This window comes from Vombatus ursinus, unplaced genomic scaffold, assembly GCF_900497805.2.
Source record: "Vombatus ursinus unplaced genomic scaffold, bare-nosed wombat genome assembly UNPS02014803.1, whole genome shotgun sequence".
NCBI classification, from domain to species: domain Eukaryota; kingdom Metazoa; phylum Chordata; class Mammalia; order Diprotodontia; family Vombatidae; genus Vombatus; species Vombatus ursinus.
In genome coordinates this window covers 847,829-872,527 of record NW_020954581.1, presented here as the reverse complement: position 1 = coordinate 872,527, position 24,699 = coordinate 847,829, and the positions used below count along the sequence as shown (strand labels likewise).

The following is a 24,699-nucleotide window of genomic DNA, read 5'->3' as shown; positions in this document are numbered from 1 at the left end:
CCCCCCCCCCACCCAGAATTGCCTTTGGAATAAACCTTAGAGTATAGCTATAATATAGTTCATGTTGAAGTCTTCAGAGATGAGAAGAAAAGGGTACCCAGGTCCCATTTAAGCATTTAAGGTAACAATGCACATAATGGATATAGGACAGCCTATGCTCTAATCTACAGAAAACATGTAAAAGGCTCATGGTAGTCCATAAACAATTAATGTTGAGGACCAGGGATGTTAAATGACTTGTTACACAGGTAGTAGGTGGCAGAAATAGGATACTAACCCAGGTCTTCTAACTCCAAATCCAGTGGTCTTTTCCTATTTCACAAGTGTCTAGGGTCAACATATTCCTTTATCCCAAATCTGGTATCTCATAAGAATCTGTTTTGTGAACAAAATGTATATTCATGTTCATTATATCCTCTTAATATTTCACATTCTATGGTATTTGAAATATGCTATTAGACAATGATCTAGTCCTTTAAAACATTGTGTTATTTCAGCCAAGCTTAAGATATATTACTTTGGTGACTCATGCTTAAGTCAAGAGGTCACCTAAAAGGAAATTATGTGTGCTTTGAACATAGGACTAACCAGAGAAGAATCTGAAAAATTACCTTTTCATTTATGTCCCTTGCTAAGAGGTCGAGCGCCTTCGAAATTCCTAAAACCTACATAGCTTTGTCAGCTCGTTGTCGTTAGATTACAACTTCCCTTTGCGCCATGGACACCCTGGGACAAGGAGAAGAAAAGGGTTGTGGGATCAGGGCTCCCCCCATGCCTTTCTGTAACTTGGAATCTGGAGCTAGAGTGACAAGGCTAGATTTATTTTATTAAAGAATCAGCCTTAACAAACCTCACGTTAATGTTACAAATATGCAAAATACGTATACTTCGATCTGTGATATCATTAGATATAGATATAGACATAGAGTGGCAGGTGAAATAGGGCACTGTCTATACTAATATACTACACATATACACTAATCAAATCATAGCTGGTCTGGCACATAACTTGGTAAGTTTTAAGGAGTTGTTTTGGCACAAAGAAGCTGTAACTTGCCCAGGCTGTTAGTGGCAAAGATGAGATTTGAACCCAGCACTGCATGCTGTACACTGCTATCACTATGCATTGCAAATATAGCACTCGCTTTGGGTTTGGTTGGGTATCTTCAGAGGCAAGGATGACTAATCCTACTCAGGATTCTAGGGGTAACCCTTAAGAGCTGGGTTTCTAGCCTGGTCACTTATGAGCCCCCACTGATGATGTTAATTAGTTTGTTTAGGAAAAGGCATTTACTAAGGTGGTAGAGTAAGAACAGTTAGTGCAAAACATCACCTTCCCATTTCTAGATTTGAGGCACAGTCTTTCACAAGGAAACACAGGTCCATGGGAGAGTGGAATCGAACTGCAAAGACTAAAGGATAAACTCACAACTCCTGTTTATTAGAAGTCCTTTCTTGAGTCCATAGCCTGAGGTCCTCTCTGATTCTTCTTGAGGACTCTTCCTCCTTCCAGGGACCATCTTTCTGCATCCACTTGAATCCACATTTGTCTTTTTATTTTTCTGCTCCTGGATGGATGAGTTGTCTATTAGTGATACAGTTTCTCCAATAACATGGACAATAAGGGTGGGGAGAGAAAAAGGAGTTGAAAATTGCCCCGGGTTCATTGGTCCCACACCCTCCTGTCCTCTGGTACAAATACAAAGATCTGCCTCCTCAAGGAGGTCCTGAGCCTATAGTCTTCCATGACTTGACTGCTTTGCAGCTGGACAGTTTTCTACTTAAACTCCTCCAGCTATTTAAAGTTGCTGGAGCCAATGGCTAGCTGTTTGGCTAATCCACCAACTATTCCCTTCTTGACCCATCAGAATGGTTCACACCTTGTAAAGAGATCACGAAGTTTGTATACTTATAGGATAATGACATTGCATTACTAGAAATAGAAATGTAAAAACACCTCCCTTATACAAATAAAGATCCTTAAAAGGCAAAATAAGGAGAAGGCAGGGTAAGGTCAATATTTTTTCCAATTTAATTTAGTCTTTGATATACAAGGGTATACTTGGATGGAGAGGTGATTGTCAATTTTTCAGTGTGAGCATTTACACTTTGGAAATAAGCATCCTCTACAAACCAGGGCTTGATTTATTGTTTTGTCGATCATCTAGAGCTCATCCAAAACTGCCCCTGGGGGGTGCTGGAATGATGGGGGGGTAGCCTCAGGTGCAATTGGGGGGCATTGAATAAAAATAAAGGTGTAGTGGAAACATAGGGAAAGAAGAGAAAATAAGAAAATTTTGAAAAATTGTTCAGGGGCAGTGGAAGTATAAGGAAAGAAGGGAAGATAAGAAATTTTGAAAAATCATTCATACATGTTTCGTCTGTTGTGTAACAGAGTTAAAGTCGTAGTGATTACGTTATTTTTCAAATAAGCACAAAAAATGCAGGTTATAACCAATCAGTCGTCAAGTCCACCGCAGGTCTTAACAAGCAAGTGTTGGCTGGTGAGCCTGTCTCGAATTGTCAGGAAGTCCAGCATGTATTGGCAAGAATATGTGCACCTAATGACTCGTTTACAATATGATGCTATATAACACAATATTGTATCATCAAAATTTCAATACAGGAAAAAAACCCACAAATTTACAGTAAATTATCAAATGTAAGATGTATCTTTTTTTAATTTAAATTTTTTGAAATGACACAAATTTCCAAAAAAAAAAAAAATAATTAAAGGGTTAGAGAAAGTAGATTTCCAGGGGGAGGTGCTGAGTAAATTCTCTTTGAAAAGGGGGTGGCAGGCAAAATAAGTTTGGGAACCTCTGGTCTAGAGTCTAGACTTAAGAAGGTTATGGGAGAAAACATTAATAATAAAGATTAAAATTAAAAGTGTGTCATGCTATAGTTTTGGAGGAAGACCTAGCACATCACTGTATATACCTTTAAACTCACTGATACACAAGTGGGGAAGAAATAATGAGACACACAATTTAAGCCAATATATCTGCTTAGAAATATATACACATACTCTATAGGTTGATAAATCAGTCAACAAACATTTATTAAGCATATTCCATATAACAGATACCAGGGATTACCTGTCCCAAAAGAGCTTATATTCTACCTGTGAAACATGAACGTATAACTAAATACAAAAAATACTTAAAGTAATTCAGAGGCATTGGCCGCTCAGAGTGAGGAGGAGACAGGAATTGAGGTCTGAAGATATTCTAAAAGGCTGAAGTAGTAGTGCATTCCAGGCACAGGGACAGCTGGTGCAAAGGCCAGGAAATGGGAGATGGGATGTTGTTTCCAATGAAGAGTAAAAGACCAGTTTGGCTAGAATGGAGGGTGTGTGAAGGGTTACCCTGGAAAAGTAGGCTGGAACCAGATTGAGAAGGAAAGGCTTTAAATGCCAGGCAGAAAAATTTGTATTTCATCTTAAAGGCAATGGGGAGCCCCTGAAGTTTGGGGGGGGGTGTGACAGGGTCAATCTGACAGTTGTGCAAAGAGCCATTGAAGGAACTGGGGATGGTCAGCCTGGAGGAGACTTAGTGTAGGGTAGGAACATAACTGTCTTCATTTCTGAAAGAACATCCTATGGAAGAGGTATTGGACAGGCTCTGCCTGACCCCAGTGTGCAGAAGGAGAAACAATGGGTAGTAATGACAAAAAAATGAATTTGGGTATAAGGAATACCTTTCTGAAAATGAAAAGCTGCCCCTAGAGGGAATGACTTGCCTATCACTGGACAGTGAATGATGGCTTATCTTGTACAGGAAGTCTGAGGCAGCCAGTTGGCATAATGGACAAAGCACTGGATTTGGAGTTAGGAAGATCTGAGGTAGGCATGGTGGTACATACCTATAATGCCAGCTACCCGATGTTGACAGTTGGAGGATCTCTTGAGCTCAGGAGTTTCAGCGCCACATTGGGTTATGCTGATCAAGTATCTGCATTTAGTTGGGTATTTAATATGATGGGGGCTGGGTGGAGATGGAAGACCAGGCTCCTTAGGTCCCGGTGAACTGGCCCAGGTCAGAAACAGAGCCAGTGAAAGCATCCCTGCCAATCAGTAATCAGTAGTGGGATTTAAATCATGGAACAGGGACTCAGTCTCTGAAAGAAAAAAAAAAAAGATGAGTTTGAATCCTGGCTAGCTGTGTGAACACGGGCAAGTCATCCAACACACGCAGTCTGTTTCTTCATCCACATATTGGGATATAGTAGCACATGTTTCACAGGATTGTTGTACAGATCCAATGAATATATATATATATGTATATGTATATTTCTCTATAAACCTTAGAGCAATATATAAATGCTAGCTAGTATGATTAGTTCAGTTTGTGTGAAATGCAAAAGGTGTGGTGGGCTCATGTTTACTTGTTGGGGAGGGTGTAGAAAGGATCCCTGCATAGCTATAGTATGGACTACAGGGTCTCTGGGAATGTTACAATTGTGTGTATGTGGAAGGCAGTGAAACACACAAAAAATCCAACTATGAGGCTGGATGTGAATCTGGAGTGATGAGGTGTGTGCATGAGTGCAAGGAAGTTCCAAAAAGGAAATTTCAGGGGTGAGGACAAGTACCAGGGCTCCTCCGAGCAGGAAAGCTGAGGCATACACCACACACACAAACACACACACACAATTGCTAGAAAGAAAACCTTTCCAGGGTTTCTGACTCAGACATTACAGGGTATGCATCACTAAAAGAAATCTGAGATGGAGATTGACTCTATCCAGACCTTTGTGCTACTTAGTACCTGGGTGACCTTGGGAAAATGGGGGAGTTGGAGGTAATGACCTCTAGGGCCTCTTCCAGTTCTTTAGGAGTTTTCTAGTTCCTAGGATTACAGTTTCAGGGTTGGAATGGACTTGAGAGGCCACCTAGTTTAACCTGTTCATTTTACAGATGGGGAAACTGAGGCCCAGATCAGTTAAACAGCTTGCCTATGGTTGAACAAGTAGTGAGTGGCAGAGCCAAGATTTGACCCCAGGTTGTCTGACTCCAAATCCAGTGATCTTCCTCTTTCCCATGTTCTATGCAGAAGGAAAGAAGGAAGGAAGGAAGGGAGGAAAGAAGGAAGGAAAGAAGGAAGGAGGGAGGGAGGAAAGGGAAAAGATAAAGGAAAGGAAGAAAGGGAGGAAAGGAGGAAGGAAAGGTGAAAGGAAAGAAAGAAGGAGGGAAGGGAGAGAAAGAGAATGGAATAGAAAGAAAGGAAGAGAGGAAAGGAAGAAAGAAAGGGAGAAAAGAAAGGAAAAGATGAAGGAGATAAAGAAAAGAAAAAGGGAAAGAAAGAGAGGAAGGAAGAGAGGGAGGGATGAAGGAGGAGAAAAGGGAGAAAGACAGAGAGAGAAAGAGAAGATATTTATTAAGCTTCACTAGGCACAAAGTACACTAAGGGAGGGGGACGGAATACAAACAGAAAAAAAGAGAGAGTACCTTCTCTCAAAGTGTTTACATTCCACTGGGGGAAAGAATATATACAAGATGTTTCAGTTGCATATCTGATGGAAAGGCGATCCTTAGGGTGCGTCAGCAAAGTAGACAGAAATGAATCTCCTTCAATATTATTTCCACTATCTCCAGTTGTCCTGATAGACATCTGGCCACTGGACCCAGATGGCTCTGGAGGAGAAAGTGAGGCTGGTGACTTTGCACGGCCCTCCCTCTTTCAAATCAAAGTCAATTGCAAGTCATGTCGTCATCTCCCTGATGTCAGGGTCCTCTTCAAGAATGAAGGAAAAACCACACAACCACTGAAAAAACCAAGGACTTTGGGGTGGAGAACTTTCCTTTCCCAGCCTTCAGTAGCTGTGGCTGCTGAGGAGGCAGGGGCTGCACACCTGCAAAATTAGTTGCCAGGTCGAATCTTCCCAGATGATTCTTTCCCAATGATGGTTAGAAGAGCAGTGCTAGGAGCAAGATTCATGGTCTGCAGGGCTCTGCTATTCCTAAGGCTACTGGGCTTAATTGGCCAATGGGGGCAGTGGCTGATGTTGGTGGTGGGCAAGGATAGTGGGCCCCTCCATGATATTCCTCTTCTCTCTCTCCCTTATCTTCTCTCTTTCCTCTTTCCCTCCTCCATCCCTCTCTCCCTATATTTTTATATTAACATAGCTGTTACAGTCTTTTTTCCTTCGCCAAGACTCCCTTTCATCCTCATCCAAATCAGCAAGGATCATAGCATCATAGATTTAGGGCTAGAAAGGGCCTTTAAAGTCCATCTAGTCCAACCCACTTATTTTCATTCTAGGAACCTGAGTCTGAGGGTGGTTAAATGACTTACCCAAGGTCACACAGATGACTCAAGAAGACCTGCTTCAGACACTTCCTAGCTTTGTGGCCACGGCCAAATCACTTAACTTCCTTCAGCCTCAGTTTCCTCATCTATAAAATGGGGGATAACAATAGCACTGCCTCTAAATCTAGGGTTCAGCTCCCTTCCCCTCAGCACCATGAAAGCTGAAGAGAAGACTTCAGTCCGTCTACCCTCCCAGGAGTTAAAACACTCACATATCCATAAATATCAGGATAGAGCCCAAATGCTTCCTACCACCTGGGAACAGTAGCTAGCTATGAGGAAGCTACCTGGGGCCTCAGTGCATCCTGCCCTGTTGTTGCCAGTTTTACTTGGCTTGAGGTAGTCTGACTCCCGAGAATTCCCTCTGGAATCCCCCCAGGGTCTATTTGCCGTTGCACACTCAGGTGGTCGGTTCCGGCACAGATAGTAACAGTGGGGCTCTTTCTCTAGCTTCCTCCAATCAAGACTAAAATTCTTCATTTATATTTAAAGCTGGGGGAGGAGTGGCAGGGGGAAGGGAGAGGAGGGGATAGGAAGAAAGCTCTACAAAACCCAACAGTATCTGAAATATTTTCCAAAAACGTATTTTTAAATAAAGTCAACAAAGTCTCTCCTCTCCTCCTTCTCCCCCTTCCTTTTCTCCCCCCACTCACAGACATTCCTCTCCTTCCTTAACTGCCTAAAACACTGGCCCATTGTGCTGGAGCCTGCAGGCTGAGATGTGAGTACAAGCAGAGCAAGAACCTCCCAAGGCCAGGGGAGGGAGGTTGAGAAAGCCTGCTCCACCTCTCCCCTTCCCTCCCCTAGCCAAAGCAAAGCCTAAAGTGCTTCAAATTCTGTCCATTGCAATAGTTCCAAAGCACCCCACTGGAGGTCAGGGAGATAACTGGGTGCCTACTGCACAATTTACATCACGACTAGGACCTAGATTGAAAGACGGCACTCTTTGCAAGCTAATTTCCAGGCACATCTTACTTTCAAATAGCCAATAGAAAGAGGTATCTGTGATAATGGGGGAAAGGTGCTGGGTGTGGAGGGAAAAAAACCTGGGTTTGAGCCCCACTCTGCCACTTAGTGTACTTAACCTTCCAAAGCCTCAGTTTCCTCTTCTGTAAAGTGAGGGTGTTCATAGGATCATAGATTTAAAAAGAGATCCAAGAGGTCTCTGAGTCCAACCACCTCATTTTACAGATGGAAACAGAAGCCCAAAGAAGATAGGTGACTGGTCTAGGGTCACACAGCTAATACGTATCTGAGGTGGGATTCAAACCCAGGTCTTCTTGCCTCCAAGTCCTGAACCCTATCTACTACACCATATTGCCTTTCTAGTGTATTGGATGACCTTTGAGGTTGCTTTTAAAGAATCTTCTAATATCATGTATATAAATCCACAAGCTTTAATTATCTAGCATACTTAACTTGCCCTCATTAAATTGTGCATTCCCTGAAGACAAGTACTGTGTGCCCCCTCCTTTTCTTTGTCTTCCTAGCCCTTAGCCCCCTAGGCACCTAGTTTAATCGATGCTTGTCGACTGCTATAGGCTGAGGATAAAAAAACCAATTCATATTATATAAATAGTGCCTATAGTTGGGAAAACTTGTGTTCAAATCCATCCCCATACCCTTAAAAGCTGGGTGATCCCTAGCCAGTCACTTAACCTCGGTCTGACTCAGTTTCTTCATCTGTAAAATGGGGACCATAATAACACCTACCTCCCAGAGTTGTTGTGAGGATAAAATGAAATAATATTTGTAAAGTTTTTATCACAGAGTCTGGCACATAGTAGGTGCTATATAAATGCTGACCATTATAATGATTCCAAAGGTGAAGCAGTCCTTGACCTCAAAGAACTTATATTCTACATATTTAATATAAGTTAGCATAAGACATATACAAAAGAGATAGGAAGTGATTGGTGGGGGGAGAATTCTAACAAGTAGACAATCGAGAGAGACCTCTTGAAGGGAGCTAGGACTTCCATAAGATAGAGATGAGGAAGAACCATATCTTATGTTCTTTTGAATATTTAAAAATTAGAATGAGTCCTTTAAAAAAAAAAGAAACAACTCCTCCTAAGGCTGAAATGTGTTAGATATGGCAAGGATCTATAAATTGTTGTTTTGTGCTATGACAGCAGGCATCTTCAAGGGGTGGGGCCCTGTTCTGGTTCATCATGTTCTGGAAGGCTAAGCCTCCACCTCTTCCCTAGGAAAATTAGTCAATGAATGAACAATTCTCCATTTTGGAAAGAGAGGAGTGTGGGGGCATGTGGGGGCATGTGTGTGTGTGTGTGTGTGTGTGTGTGTGTGTGTGTGTGTGTGTGCGTGTGTGGTGGGGCAAATCCTAAATGTCCCCTTTCTTATTTTCAGTTCCCTGAGTCCCAGCTGTCTCTCACTCGAAATAACTACTCTCTTTTCAGACCTTTCAATTAGATGGTCAGACCAACCATGAATGCTCCTATGCTCCCATGGATCTGTGATCTCATCAAGGTGCTTATTCTGGCCATTGAGGCAATGCTGATTCCACACCATCTAGCCTGCCCATGATGACACCTCTTGTCCATCTCCTTCTGTAAATCCACCACCAAGATGCTGAGGACCATCATCCCGTCCTCTCAATCACACGCGGCTAAGAATGGAGGACACAACAGCAAGGTGAGAAATGGAACGTTGGCTAAGAACCAGAGCAAGCAGGCTAGACTGGCTGATATGGCAGAGGGGATGAAAGGGATCATAAACTGCCCGTCACTTACCCTTGTTCTGGCTATTGGTCAGCCCACTTTTTTTTTTGTCATACATTTCTGTTCTAGAGCTTACTCCGCAGTCATATCTATTTTGAAGGGACAGTGCACGTGAGCGATTAGCTTGGTCCAGAGTGGAATGCTGGTCCAGTGGCCTTTGAGAAATGACACAGACCCCAAACTTCCCTCTGAAATAAAGGCCAATCTTTTCAACAAGGCTCACCTTGTCAACAACAAAATAATAATAATAATAATAATAATAATAATAATAATAATAATAATAATAATAATAATAGTTAGCATTTATGCAGCTCATGTGCCAGGCACTGTGTTAAGCGCTTTACAGATATCTCACTCGGTCCTCTCAACAACATAGGTGCAATTATAACCCTCATTTTACAGTTGAAGAAACTGAGGCAGGCAGAGGTTAAGTGACTTGCCTGGGGTCATAGAGCTAGTGTCTGAAGTTGGATTTGAACTCAGGTCTTCCCAACTCCAGGCCTAGCTGTTTTGTTGAACAACAACAAAATTAGATTATAGATGTGACTGAAAAATACCTTCGCTTGGAGCATAAATAAAACAAAAGTGAACAAATTCACTTTTTTTTTAAAGAAACCATTTTATTTTAAATAGTGAGAACAACTCACATTTCTACAGCTCCTTATAAAGTGCTTTCCTCCCAACCTGGTTAAGTAGTAGAACAAATATTATCATCCCATTAGATTGTAATCTCTGAGGGTAGGGACTGTCTTCTGCCTCTTTTTGTATCCTCATTGCTTAGCACAGCCCTGATACATTTTAGGCATTTAATACATATTTATATATTATTGATTGATCTCTATTGTGCAGATGAAAAAACCAAGCCTCAGAGAGGTTGCTATTCTGGCATTTCTTTGCAGGCACCTGATTCCTTAGATCTAGAAAGAAATTTTTACACAGTAAGTAAGTAACATGGAGGTTTAATCAAATCCATTTGGGTCTCAGTTTCCTTCTCCCTTGCTTCCTTCTTTTCTCTCTTTTTCTCTCTTCCTTTCTGTCTCTTTTTATTCCTTTCTCTTCTTTCCTTTCTTGTATCTTCCTCCCTTCCTCCCTTTCTTCTTTCCTCCCACCTTCCATTCCTTCCTTCCTTCCTTCCTTCCTTCCTTCCTTCCTTCCCTCCTTCCTTCCTTCCTTCCTTCCTTCCTTCCTTCCTTCCTTCCTTCCTTCCTTCCTTCCTTCCTTCCTTCCTTCCTTCCTTCCTTCCTTCCTTCTTCTACAAAGTGATATTTACTTTAGAAGATACGATCACACACATACAGACTTAGTCCCCAACACACGAGAGGCATAATTCCACCTTTCTTCCCACTACCACTACCACCTCAGTCTGAGGGCGGGAAGGTGGGGCTGGGGGGGCTTTAGGTTCTTAGCTTACCTTAGTTTCTCTCTAGAGCATAGTCCCAGTTCCAAGCCCCCAATCCCCTCAAGCTAGACTCCCAGGCCCCCGGCTTCTCCAGGCCTGACCGGCTGACCCACAACACCAGCACACCTGGAAACCTGGGTGATCTTAGAATCAAGATTCCAGGGGCAGCTAGGTGGCGCAGTGGATAGAGCACCGGCCCTGAAGTCAGGAGGACCTGAGTTCAAATCTGACCTCAGACCAAACACTTGATGCTTACTAGCTGTGTGACCTTGGGCAAGTCACTTAACGCCAATTGCCTAAAAAAGAAAGAAAGAAAGAAAGAAAGAAAGAAAGAAAGAAAGAAAGAAAGAATCGGGATTCCAGGTATGATGGTGTAGTGGTTCAGCTGGAATCATGACTAAAAGGTCAGCAATTTCAAAAAGAGAACAGAGAAATTGAAGAGTATAAAAGAACAAACACTTAAAAAAAACCCAGAGGGTTGAAAACGTGAAAGGAGTGGGGACTACTTAGCCTGAAAAAGAGAAAGGAAGACTAATGCAGGCTTATGAAGCCTGGTCAATTGAATCATAAGGGTGGAGGGGCAGGAGGATGTGAGAGGAGGCCTAACAATGCTCGGTGTAACTGAGATACCCGCGCAGATTTGGGGATGTGATTGGCCCAGAATGTAACTTAGTCTGTGGTTTGTCTTAACCTTCAGGGTCTCGAGTCAAATTCCGCTCTCTGTGAAGACTGCCCCAGCCAATCCAGCGCACCTTGATCTCCTCCTTCCCTGCCCACCTGTTGCCCTTCTGGTCAGTACTGCACGGTTTAGCAGCGGACTCCTCTCTAATGGCTCCATGACTGCTCTAATTCATCCAGCTCCACTGGGTCCTCCTACAGAGCAGGGAGAAGGTCTTGGAAATCTTTGGAATATGAGCCTGAAAGTGCTGGACAAATACATGTACATGCTCAGTGATGGCACAGCTGGCCCTCACATGGCATTTTAAGGTTTACAAGGCATTTCACTTACATTTTCTCATTTGATCTCCATGACAGCTCTGTGACGTAGGTGCTTGAAAACATCAACCTCATTTAAGAGTTGAGGAATCTGAGGCTAAGTAAGAAATGTTAAATGATTTGTCCAAGGTCACACAGCCAGTGCCAGAGGCAGGATTCAAACCCAAGTCTTCTGGACTCCAAGTCTAACACTCTTTCCATAACTCCTACTCTGATGCCTCATGGAGGTGATCAACCCTGGGTTCTTAAAGGTCTCTACCAGCAAAGAACAAATTCTTTCAATATCATCATCCTCATAGCTAGTATTTATATAGTACTTTAAGGTTTTCAAAGTACTTTACAAATATTTCATTTGATCCTCATGACAATCCTGGTAAGTAAAGGCTATTATTATCATCATTTTGCAGATGAAGAAACTGAGGCAGACAGATGTTAAATGAATTGCCCAGGGTCACATAGCTAGTGGCTAAAGAGGGATTTGAACCCAGATCTTCCTGATTCTAGGTCTGGTGCACTATCCACCATACCACTTAGTTGCCCATCATGGTTGCTTGAAAGAATCACCTGCTTTATAAAAGAGTTTTACTAGGTGTGAAAGGTTATTATAAGGAAGATGGTGACCACCTCTTTGCCTCTCCTGAAGACTGAATGAATGGAAATGGGCTGGAAATAAACTGAAAAGGAGTGAGGAAGAGTATAGCAAAGAGACTGGTGGACCAAGAGTCAAGGTGGTCTGAATCCTAGCCTCAGCTCTCCTTCTTATTCTCCAACTTTCTAGGTCTCAATTTCTTAATCTGTAAAATGGGAGGATTGGACTAGATCAGCATTTTTCAAAATCTGTTCTATGCAACCTCGAATTACTATGAAGTAGTCCAAGGGATTTTGAAACGGAAAAAAACATGTAATGGCAGATAAGCAAACACTGAAAACCTCTCCATTTTGCCATTATGTTGGTCATGCACAGAGTATGAATTTAGCTAATAAAGACAACAATGGGAAACAGGTGAACATTGATCACATCATTGAAAACTTGTCTTCTTATTGGTCTAAATTAGGGGTTTTAAACTTTTCTGTGGCATTAACTTCCTTGATTGTCTAGTAAAGAGTATGAACCCCTTCTCAGAACAATGTTTCTTGCATTCATAACTGAAGGAAATATGAAATTTCAGTTAAAGATTAATGAAAATAATGATGTAAATGTTTTCTCATCCAAGTTCACAAGCCCCTTGAATTATATCCATGGAATCCTTGGGGATCCTTGGACTCCATGTTAAGAACCTCTGGCCTAGACTCAAACATAGAATGTGCCCAGCAATGGATGACACATCATCACCCTGCCCAGAATACCTCCCCAGGCTATGGGGTCAAGGCTGGTAAGTGTGTCAGAGATTAGAAACACACGAAGGACCTAGGAATACAGAGATCCCTAATAGGTTGCTATGTATGGTCTTCTGGCCCATAACCTTCCCAATTCATGAATACTGCAGTTGGTACCATTGACACCAGAGGTCCAGATTCTCCTTCACTATGAACCTTTCTCAGCCTTCAACCACCAATGGAGGGATTGGGAAAGTCAGTTTACTGTCCCAGAACTGTAACTAGTAGAAGACTGAATAGAGCCACATGGTGTTGGGGAGTTAACTAGAAAGCTACCAGACTTACCACTTGTACTATTGGGAAGGGTCTGATGTTTCAGATCTCCCATCTCTAAGAAGGTCAACCGGAAACAGAAATTCCAGCTTGAGAGCCAAACTCGGTCACAGTGGAACGGGTTTACTAAGGGTCCAGTGGTAGTCAGTATCACATTCATATGCCACCTTGGCAACCTCTAAAGTAGTTTGTAAATCTTTCTGGGCAGTTTCCAACTCTCCCAAGTAGCAGTGAATGACCAAGATGGTGATGAGTCATGAGAGATGGGAAGAAACATGGGTGGAACTCAACTTTTTTTTTTAAATGATGTGTTCTGGGTGGAGGTGTGAACGGAATTATTAAAACAGAATTTGGCAGTAGCAAACAGGGTGGGTTGGTGATCCCAATGATAATTCCTGAAGCACCAAAGGTGCCACTCCAGAGTAAGGTTTGGTTTTTTCCATCCCTCCATCACCCCGGAGTGCGGGGTAGGGGGAGAAAACAGTGGAAAGACAGATCTTAATGTGTAAGACTGAAAAAAGGACAGGCCAGAGGTGGAGGTGAATGAATAATAATAATAATAAAGGACATTTATATAGTGATTTAAAGTTTGACAAATGCTTTTATAGTTTTCTCATTTTAGCCTTAACATGACCCTGTGAGGTTGATGTTGCAGGTATCATTATTCTCGTTTTACAGATGAGGAGAAGAGAAGTGACTTGACCAGAGTTACACAGCTTATAAATATCTAAGGGGGGGGGAGCAGGGATTCAGACTCTGATTTCAAGTCCAGTATTTTATGTACCATGCTATCATTAGAGGTGATATGAGCACATGACTGGAAGAGTGCAAGTCTTTTCCTTATAAATAGACCTGCCACTGCGGACCATCTGGCATAGAGAAGGTGGTCTGTTTTAGTAAATATGTTACCTGCTGGCATCTGAAAATCACCTGAGCTAAGTAAGCATGGAGAGGTCCCAGGTGGAAGCCAAACATGGTCATTTCCCTAAAGGGGTTTGCTGAGGGCCCAGCAGAAGTCAGGCATGCATTTATGCAGCATTAGAGGTAGCTAGGTGGTGCATTAGATAGACCACTGGGCCTAAAGTCAGGAAGACCTGAGTTCAAATCCAGCCTTGGACACTTACTAGCTAGGTGACCCTTGGCAAGTCATTTAATTCCTGTCTGCCTCAGTTTTCTCAAGTGTAAAATGGGGATAATAATAGCACCTACCTCCCAGGGTTGTTGTGAGGATCAAATGAGATAATGTAAAGTGCTTAACACAGTGCCAGACACATAGTACACCATTATATAAATGCTTATTCTGCCTACCTTTTTATATTTCCCTGTGTTAATCTCCAGGAGCACATATAAATCTGTCTGGACACTTGTAAAAATTGTAAAGTCTAACACTTTACAAGTAGGACAGTATAACCACAGATGTAGCAGTGGGTAATCATAGGGGTTTGGTCACTGGGTGACATATTTAGGAGGTCACAGCATTCTAATGTGTAACAGGCAGCAATATAAAATAACCCTTGTCCTCTTAGGGCCCACTTCTGATTCTACAGCAAAGATGACAAAACAGTGGAAAGGAAGGCAGAGGTGCTAAGAATCACACAGTTCTTAGTTTTATAAACCTTAATTTAACGGTCGATACACTTGACGTATCCTCTCCTAGCAACCAACAATCTGATTCGGTGGAGGACCACATCCAAATGGCCTTTTTGCTATAAATGAAACTCCAAGACCTAAATAAGTGGCAGTTAAATGGAAGGGTAACCCCCAGCTTTGCCCCAGAGATCTCATTAGCTCCAGGGGCTTCAATTATCCTCTCCCAAATCTATAGAGCCACGTGGAATTACCCTCCTAGACTCCAGTCCTGAATTGCCAGATGTTTGCTGGGTCTCATACAGCACATCTAAGCATCAGGGGTGGAGTTGCTTCACCTGCATGATATATCTTTATCTCATCCTTCTTTTCCACATAGTTTGATATCAATTTTGATCTTGTTCTAACAAGTCAGTGGTCTAACTGTACAGATGGCTGATTCAGAAATAACGCCCATATCAGTAAGCAGGTACTTCCTGCCTGTTAAAATATAATCAGTTTTGGATTTCATGATCTTATCTAGTGATTGACACATCCATGCCTCCCAACTCTCTGCTTAAAGAAAACATTAGAGATCTACATTTCATGAGGCTTCTGTACAGTCTACAAGTATTTGGCCTTTCCTATTTCTTATTTAGAATTGTGTTGCTCAAGGTGTTTTTCTTCATCTTCCTCTATGTTCACCTTTGCACTGAGATCACTGAGTGTTTAAATATATGCTTATTTTATTGGGAGGCTCTTGTCTAATTCTTGGTAGAATTTCTCTGCCTTATCATCTGCCACAGATGTTGGAGCAGAAGCATTTTCATGGTAGTCTTCTATCACAAATACTACAATACATAGTGTAATAAGTACCAGAGGCAGCTAAGTGGCACCATATTGCATAGAGCACTGGGCCTGAAGTCAGGAAGACTTATCTTTCTAAGTTCAAATCTGGCCTCAGACACTTCCTAGCTATGTAACCCTGGGCAAGTCATTTAACCCGAGTTGCCTCAGTTCCAAATCTATAAAACGAGCAGGGGAAGGAAATGGCAAACCACTCTGGTATCTTTGCCAAGAAAAGTCCAAATGGGGTCACAAAGAGTCAGACAGGACTGAAATGACTCAACAACAACCGTAATGTGAGATAATAATAATAGCATTTATATAGTGCTTTTAAGATTCACAAAGGTGATGTTATCTTAGCTGCTCCTTAGAACAATCCTAAGAGGTAAATGCTATTGTTATGCCCATTTTTACAGAAAAGGAAACTGAGGCTAAAAGGTTAAGTGATTTGTTGAAGGTCATATAGCTAGTAAATGTCTGTTATTGTTGCTTGTCCTTCATTCTCAAAGAGGACCATGACATCAGGGAGGTGATGCTATGATACGCGAGTGAATTGGATTTAAATGAGGGAGGGTTATGCAAAGTCACCAACCTCACTTTGTCTTCTGGAGCTATCTGGGTCCAGTGGCCAGATTTATATCAGGATGACTGGAGATGGCCCTGGATGCAGTGGAAGACCTTGGCCTTTTAAAGCTAAGGTTTTTAGCAGGTCTCAGTTTGACTGAGGCAACACCTATTCAGTGATTAAGGCTAGGTAAGAAATGAGGCAGAGAATGGCCTCTTTACCTAGTCTAAAAAAAATCAAACTGGGAAGGGTCTGAGGTAGGATTTGAACTCAGGTCTTCCTAACTCTCCATCTACTGCTCCATGCACCATGCCACCTACCTACCTAGCCAATCTTCTCTTGGAATAATGATTCTTGTTACTCTTGGGCCCATGATCAGACCAACTCCCCCAGTTTCTTTTTTTGCTTATCCAAGAAGAACCTGTGGACCATCCTTTTATTTAGCTGCAACTTTTGCTTTTGTTTTCAGGTTTCATTTATAGCAAAAATGTCCATCAATCAATCAACAAGTGTTTCTTAAGTGCTTTTATGTTCCAGGCACTGTGCAAAACCCTGAGGATACAAAATAGATTAACAGTAACTAGAATTTACATAGAACTTCATATGTGTCTTCTTACTTGATCCTCACAACACTGGAAGGGAGGGGCTTTTATTATTCCTATTTTACCGATAAGGCAACTGAGTCTTAAAGAAAGTTAAGTGACTTGGCCAGGATCACACAGCTAATGAAGGTCTTTGGCAGGATTTGAACTCAGATCGGCTTGACTCTAAGCCTAGGGCTCTACACATTGTGCCACCCAGCTGGCTTCTACGAAGAATGACGTAATTCAAGTCCTTCAGTGATATCTATTCAGGGAGCAAGGATCTCACATTTAGAGGATCAATAGTTAAGTTAACATTTGTAGACAACCTAAATAACTATGCAATCCTTAGCACCCTCTGCCTCCTTCACCATCACTCTGTGGTGGCCACTGTGATGGAGAAGCAGAAAGGGTCCCACAGGATCCTTTTCCATGAGTTGCCATGGCCAAAGCATTCATCACTTAATGGCCAGCCCACGAGAGATAATCCTTTGCATATTTAGTTTAGCTGGTCAGCAGAAAGCAGACACTGTATGTTGCTAGGGCCATATTCAAAGTCTTTCCAGCATGGCAGAACTTGACAAATGATGGACACCCATGGCATTGCTTCCAAAGCCCAAAGTTAGCTGCGTGTCCCAATGAGGCAGGAAGGCAGCAGGGCTTTATGGAGGTCCAATTAATCCTCAGGAAACACACAACCAAGTGCAATAGAGAACCTCCCTATTTATGGAGCCCCTCTTTTACTAAAAGAAGAATTTTGGGGTGGGTTAATTTGTTTTTTTATTAATGACCCCCCAACTTAACAGTTTGGTAGGTTATAACTTTCATATGGCTAGTGTTTTTAAAGGGGAGAGGAGGAGGGAGGGGGATTGCTTATAAATGAAAACCTAAGTTAGCAAATAATGGACAAAATTGAATCCTAACAGTTCTTAATCAAGGGGATGCAAAACGTCATTTTTCAGCAGAATCTTACTTAATAAGTGGTAGGCTGCTGTAGCTCACAATGAAGAAAGACGTAGAAAGGACCTCTCTTTGTACATGGCAATAAATCAGCTGCTTAAGCAGAGCATGACAACAAGAGTCGTCTGTTCAGTCCATAGTAAAAACCTGCAAGCAAGAATCTGGCTGAGAAAAAGCACTTTATAGCATAGAAAAAATCACCCTGTCTACCAAAGGATCACAAAATCTATGTAAGCAATATCCTCCCTAGCCTAGAGAGCAGTCCTATGGTAAGGGATGGTCTGAATCGTTTAAAGCATGTCTGTAGCTGGTGTTTGTAGCAGTTTTTAATGAGGGTCTTATTTATATGACAGCAAACCAGAAAGGAGACACAGAGAGGTTGTCCACACCCCAACTATCCTTGAATGTCAGCCTTTGGAAGGACAGATGTAGCTGAAAAGGCCAGGACATTGACTGCTCAATTACCTGCAAATCATAAGAACATATTCAGCTTCCATTCATTTATTCCCAAGGAATAAATGGAATGACTGAGTTGCTTATGGTGCTGGAGAGAGAAGTTTCTTTTGTTGAAGGAAGGAAGGAAAGAAGGGAAGGAGGAAGGGAAGAAGGGAGGAAAGGAGGAAGGGAAAGGGGGAGGGAGGGAGGAAAGGAGGAATGGAGAAAGGAACGGTAGGGAAGAGGGAAGGAAGAAGGGAAGGAATGAGGGAAAGAGGGAGAGAGGAAGGGAAAGAGGGGAGGAAGGAGAGAGGGAAGGAAGGAAAGAAGAAAAGGAAAAGGGAGGAGAGAAGAAAGAGAGAGATAGGAAGGAAAAGAGGGGCAGAAGGAGAGAGAGAAGGAAGGAGGGAGGGGAGGAGGAAAGAAGAAAGGAAAGAAGAGAGGAAAGGAGAGAAAAGAAAGAGGGAAGAAAGGAGAGAGGAAGAAAGAAAGGAAGAAGGGAGAGAAGGAAGGGAGGGAAGAAAAAAGGAAAGAAAAGGAGAGAGGAGAGAAGGAAAGAGAGAGAGAAGAATGGAGGAAGGGAGGTGTGGGAACAGTTATGCCAATCTGAAATCTGCCGATTTTCACTGGATTAGCTCTCAAAAATTACCTTAGTAAGTTGGTCAAAGAATACAACTCACCTTTGTCTGAAGAAAACCCTAAGCCACTTTACTCTCTGTGGAGGGGTGCCAACACTGTATTCCTTTGGAAGACCTTTATGGAAGTTCTGGACCAGAAACATGATGGAAATAAACTCCCTTGCTCCATTCACTCTTACCTGCATTTCCTTCCCTATCATTCTGTGGACTTTATTAGCTCAACATAAAAGTGATAGTTTCTCTAACAGCATTCAGTCCCTAGTGCAATAAATGAGAGAAAACATTTCACTTTTCATTGTCTTCCAATGATTTCTTTTCCCAAAAAGTCCCTATTAAAGCTCCTGTGCCAGTGCTGAATGAACTCATTCCTAGTTCTGCAGGCATAAACACCTGATGATTTCTAAACTCGATTCCCTCTGTAAAGTGCTCTGCCAGCGTTAACACTCTCTGTGAATTTGCTGTTATTGTCCTTGTTTCTGGGGTATCGTTCCTTTTAAGGATGACATGTTCCAGTCACATTTGTGCCAGGCTGCACTTGGGCTGCATGAAAAGATGTCTAAGGTTCCATCAGTGGTTTTTCATCTGATTATTTCTATCACTTTGCTACAAATCAGAAATCAGGTCATTTTTGCTTCAGACTGAAGTTCCAGATTGATTGAATAGCTTGTTAGCTACATTTTGTACAGAAGGGGCTTCTATTCATGTTGTGGTGTAAATATAATTTGGAATCGGTTTGGAATCAAAACAAGCTGAGAATCAACTAATGTTGATTAAAAAAAGTAGGTGGTGGCATCTAGGTGGCACAGTGGATAGAGCACCGGCCCTGGAGTCAGGAGGACCCGAGTTCAAATCCGACCTCAGACACATAACGTTTACTAGCTGTGTGACCCATGGCAAGTCACTTAACCTCCATTGCCAACCACCCCCCATAAAACAAAAAAAAAGTAGGTACTCAACTCTTAGGGGATGATGGCAGCGGAGGGAACAAACATTTATTAATGTTTGGCACACCTATGGATGTGCCAGGCTCTGTGCTAAGCACTTTGCAAATATTATCTCGTTTGATCCTCACAACAATCCTAGAAGATAAATACATTTATTACCCTCATTTTACAGTTGAGGAAACTGAGGTAGACATAGGCTAAGTGACTTGCCTGGGGTCACACAGCTAGTGAGTGCTTGAGGCTATATTTGAATTCAGGTTTTCCTGACTTCAAGTCTATCCATTACACCACCTAGCTGCCTCAATAACTGAAAAATGTGGTGTTTGAATATAATAGAATATTATTACAGTACAATAAACGACAAATATAAGAAATTTTTTAAAAAGACCTGGGAAGGCTTAAATGAACTAATACAAAAAGAAAAGAGAGCAGAACCAAGATAACATAGAAAATGACCCCATAAGGATAGAGGACAGTCAGACATGCTCAAATGCACACTCTAGATTTTGGAAAAGCACATTTCAAAGGGTTCAGAAGAATAATAGGTAGGATTCCCTGAACTAAATTTCTATAGGAGAAGTCATCCAAAGATGGATGAGAAATTCAGTCATGAAATTCTGAAAATAAAAAGAGAGAAAAAATGAGAATTGTCTGAAGAGACAGATGTGGAAAAACAGGGATCTTGCCAACCAACTTAGATTTTTAAAAGAAGAAGATGAGGCAAGGGCAAATTACTGGGGATGAATTCAAAAGCTTGCTAAAGTTAAGAACAGGATGAAATACAGACAGAGTCAAGATGGCAGAGTACAAATCTTCCCACTGAAAAGTCTACAAACCAGGGTAGCTAGATGGTGCAGTGGATAGAGCCCCAGCCCTGAAGTCAGGAGGACCTGAGTTCAAATCCGGGCTCAGACCAAACACTTGACACTTACTAGCTGTGTGACCCTGGGCAAGTCACTTAACCCCAATTGCCTAAAAAAAAAAAAAACAAACCAAAAGCCTACAAACCAATCTAGAAAATGGAGCAGACTAAAAAATCACAGTGAGTATTTTTTCCAGTCTAGGTCAGTATAGGGAGACAGACAGAGATGCCTGTGTACGCTTGGGGCAGAGTTTGGTCAGGAGCAGCTCTGTGGAGCATCTTAGCACAAAGAAACACTATGCATCAGAGCAAGAAGTACTCCCAAACTCATTTTGTTGTGTGATTATTTCAACTCCTCTTGACCCCATTTGAGGTTTTCTTTGCAAAGATATTAGAGTGGTTTGCCATTTCCTTCTCCAGTTCATTGTACAGATGAGGAAACTGAGGCAAACAGGGTTAAGTGACTTGTCTAGGGTCACACAGTAAGTGTCTGAATCTAGATTTGAATTCAGGAAGATGAATCTTCCTTACTCCAGGCCTACCACTCTATCTACTGAGCCACCTAGCTGCCCTGTGAACCAAATCAATGGTGGGACACCTAGACAGAAGCAGGTGCCATCTGGCAGCTTTCTGCCCACTAGCCAGTTCCAGATCATAGACCAAGGGTAAAGTGAGGAGGGTACCATATGCTGAGAACTGGCATTCAGGGGTAAGAAGCAGTCTCAAGCCCTAGATTGTTTACCAAGAGAGAAGCAAGTTCAGAAGCAAGCAGCAGTCATGTGGCTCAGATTCTAGGAGCAGAGCAGGGACTCAGCTCCAGCATCTAGCCCAGTTTCAAGCCTGCAGAGGAATAATCAGGGCAGGAATTCCAGACCAAAAGGGAACCTTCAGTACTGTCCCTCTCAAACAGCAGAGATTCCTAATTGACTGAAAGGGGCTGAGTCAGTTAGCATTCTGAGCACTGCTAATCAGACCTAAACCCAGATCAGGAAAGTGCAGAGCTCAGACCAAGGGGACAGCAATCACACTTTGCCATTGATCAGACCATTTTGAGGGCACTGAAAGCTTTCAGGTTCCTAGCCTGAGCTGTCCCAGAAAGCCTGTAATAACACAATACTCAATACCACCAAGGAAGCAGCAACAGCAACAGCCTAGAACTTCCCTCCAGAAATGCACAGAGCTCAGCCCTAACATCAAATCTGACGTCAGAAACTAGTCTGGAAGAATGAGCAAACAAAGAAACAAAAAAGAATCCCATCATAAAAAGCCAATATGGTAACAGGGGTTCTCAAGACACAAACCCAGAAGAAGAGAATGACTCTAAAACATCCAAAACAAAGCCTCAAAGAAAAACACAGGTTGTTCATAAATTAAATTGGAACTCCCGTAAGAGATAAAACAAGAGCTGAAAAAATAATTTTAAAAAATTTTAAATAAAGAAAATGAGAGCACTAGAGGAAACAGTTAAAAAAGAAAGGGGGAGCTATGGAAGAAAGAATTGGAAGGGAAATCAAGAGCTTGGCACAAAAGGTACAAAACCTTGCCCAAACAACAATCTCCAAGAAAATTAAAATGGATCATACAGAAGCCAATGACTCTTGAGACAACAAGAAATATTAAAGTGAAGTCAAAAGACTGGGGGAGGGGGAATAGAAGAAAATATGAGATATCTCATAGCAAAAACAACTGATCTAGCAAACAGATTGAAGAGGAAAAAACTGAGAATCATTGGACTGCCTGAATGCCAGGACCAAAAAAAGGGCTTAGATATTATATTCCAAGAATTATTAAAAGAAAACTGCCCAGATCTCTTAGAACTAGAGAGCAAAGTGGAAATATGAACAACCTACTAGTTATGTCCTGAAAGAAATATTAAGATGGAAATTCCCAGGAACCTTATAGCCAAAATTTAGAGCTTTCAGGTTAGAGAAAAAAAAAATGCTGCAAGCAACCAGAAAGAAGGAATTCAAGTACAGAGGAAGAAAATAAAGATCACACATGATTTAGCAGCCACTATGTCAAAGAAGAGGAGAGCTTGGAATACCATATTTTGTTGTTGTTATTCAGTCATATCCAACTCTGCATGACCCCATGTAGGGTTTCTTGGCAAAGATACTGGAGCGGTTTGCCATTTCCTTCTCCAGTTCATTTTACAGATGAGGAACTGAAGCAGACAGGGTTAAGTGATTTACCCAGGGTCACATAGCTATTAAGTGTCTGAGAATGGATTTGAACTTAGGTCTTCCTGACTCCGGGCCTGGCACTCTATCCACTGTGCCACCTAGCTGCCCTGGAATACCATAATCCAGAAGACAAAAGATATATAGGTTTATAGCCATGAATAACTTAGCAAGCAAAACTGAGTATAATTTTGGAGGGGAAGGGAATGGAATTTTAATGAAATAGAGGACTTCCCAAGCATTCCTGATGAAAAGACCAGAGTTGCACAAAAATTTTGAAGTGCAAATACAGGAGTTAAGAGAAACATAAAATGGTAAACATGAATGAATGATCTTAAGAGACTAAAGAAGAATAAACTGGTTACATTCTAATAGGGGGAGATGATACATCTATCTTCTCTGAACTCTATTATTATCAAAGAGTCATAGAGGGAGTCTAATTAGACAAGGCTAGGGAATGATTGTTATGTCTTGATGATCTTAAGAAAAGAATGGAAAGAGGGGGAGGAAGAAGAATACACTGAGAAAGGGGGAAAGGAAAAGGAAAGTTAGGGAAACTTATTTCACATAATCAGGCAGGACAAGCAGACAAACAAGGAGTTGGGGGAGTAGCTGACACTTGAACCTCATCAGAACTGGTCAAGGGAGAGAGGGGTACAAGCACACAGCTGGGTACAAAAATACATTTCACTCAACAGGGAAATAGGGAAAAAGGAAAAGAGAGAAGGAAGAACAAGAGGAAAGGGTAGATTAAGGGAAAGATTAGTCCTAAGCAAAACAGACTAACTAAAGATGTACAAAAATATTTCTGGCTCTTTTTAAGATGGCAAAGAATGGGAATCTGACAGGGTACCCATGAATTGAGGAGTGGTTGAGTAGGTATATAAATGTGATAGAATACTATTGTGCTGTAAGAAATGAAGGGGATAGTTTTAGAGAAACCCAGGAAGACTTGAATGAACCAATGATATAGAGTGAAGTGAAAAGAATCAGGAGAACAATCTATAGAATTACAACAATAGCCTTAGAATCAAAAGTAATCATTATTCATTTGGTCAACTTTGTGGAAGGAAAGAAGGAGGGAAGAAAGAAAGGAAGCAAAGAAAGAAGGAAGGAAAGAAGGAGGGAAGGAAGGAAGAAAGGGAGAAAAGAAGGAAGGAAGGATGGTGGGAAGGCAGGAAGGAAGGAAGAAAGGTGGGAAGGCAAGAAGGAAGGAAGGAGGGAAGGCAAGGAGGAAGGAAGGAAGGAAGGAAGGAAAGAAGGAAGGAAGGAAGGAAGAAAACAAGCATTTATTAAGTACCCACTATGTTCTAGGCACTGTGCTAAGTGCTTTACAAATATTACATCATTTAATCCTCATATCAACCCTGGAAGTAGTATTATTATGATTCTCATTTTACAGTTAAGGGAACTGAGGAAAACACAGGTTAAATGACTTGCCCAGGGTCACCTAGCTGGTAAGTGCCTATGGCTAGACTTGAATTCAGGTCTTCAGTCATTCCAGCCCAGTATTCTATTCACTGTGCCACACTGCTGCCTTCTACTTTTGCTTTTAAACCTTTTTAATCAATCAATTGGACACAGGCACAGGTGGCATGCTTATCCTATTTACAGATGATAGTGCTGGATAGGATAGCTAATGTACTGAGCGACAGGTTCAGGATTCAAAAAGATCTTGACAGGCTAAAGCATTGCACAGACTCTAATAAAATGAAATGGAATAAGGATGGATGTAAAGTCTAAAAATGGGCTGTGAAAAATTAACTTCCCATGTACAAGAAGGAGGAGGTGTGGTTAGAGAGCAGTTTGTTGGGAAAAGATTTGAGGGTTTCAGTAGACTGCAAGCTCAATATAGGCCAATATGATTCTACAATGGCACCCCAGGTGGCTACATTAAAAGGGCCATAGTTTCCAGAAATATAGAAGGTAAGGGAATAAGCATTTATACAGTACCTGTTATGTGCCATGCACTGTGCTAAGCATTTCACAAATATTATCTCCTTTCATCCTCACAATATCTCAGCA

At 41.8% G+C, this 24,699-nt stretch overlaps 1 long non-coding RNA gene across 8 annotated transcripts in view; it reads right to left on the bottom strand.

Moving 5' to 3' along the window:
- Positions 1-24,699, bottom strand: part of LOC114051526 — a 106,390-nt gene that overhangs the window by 44,525 nt on the left and 37,166 nt on the right. For 6 of the 8 annotated variants that reach the window (XR_003570163.1, XR_003570165.1, XR_003570168.1 and 3 more), the window contains exons 2-5: positions 3,865-4,119; positions 1,430-1,568; positions 612-726; positions 278-375 (exon numbers count right to left, since the gene is read on the bottom strand). This is a non-coding gene — a long non-coding RNA (uncharacterized LOC114051526). The remainder of the gene's footprint in view (positions 1-277; positions 376-611; positions 727-1,429; positions 1,569-3,864; positions 4,120-24,699) is intronic. The other 2 variants (XR_003570164.1, XR_003570170.1) reach the window with 2 other exon arrangements.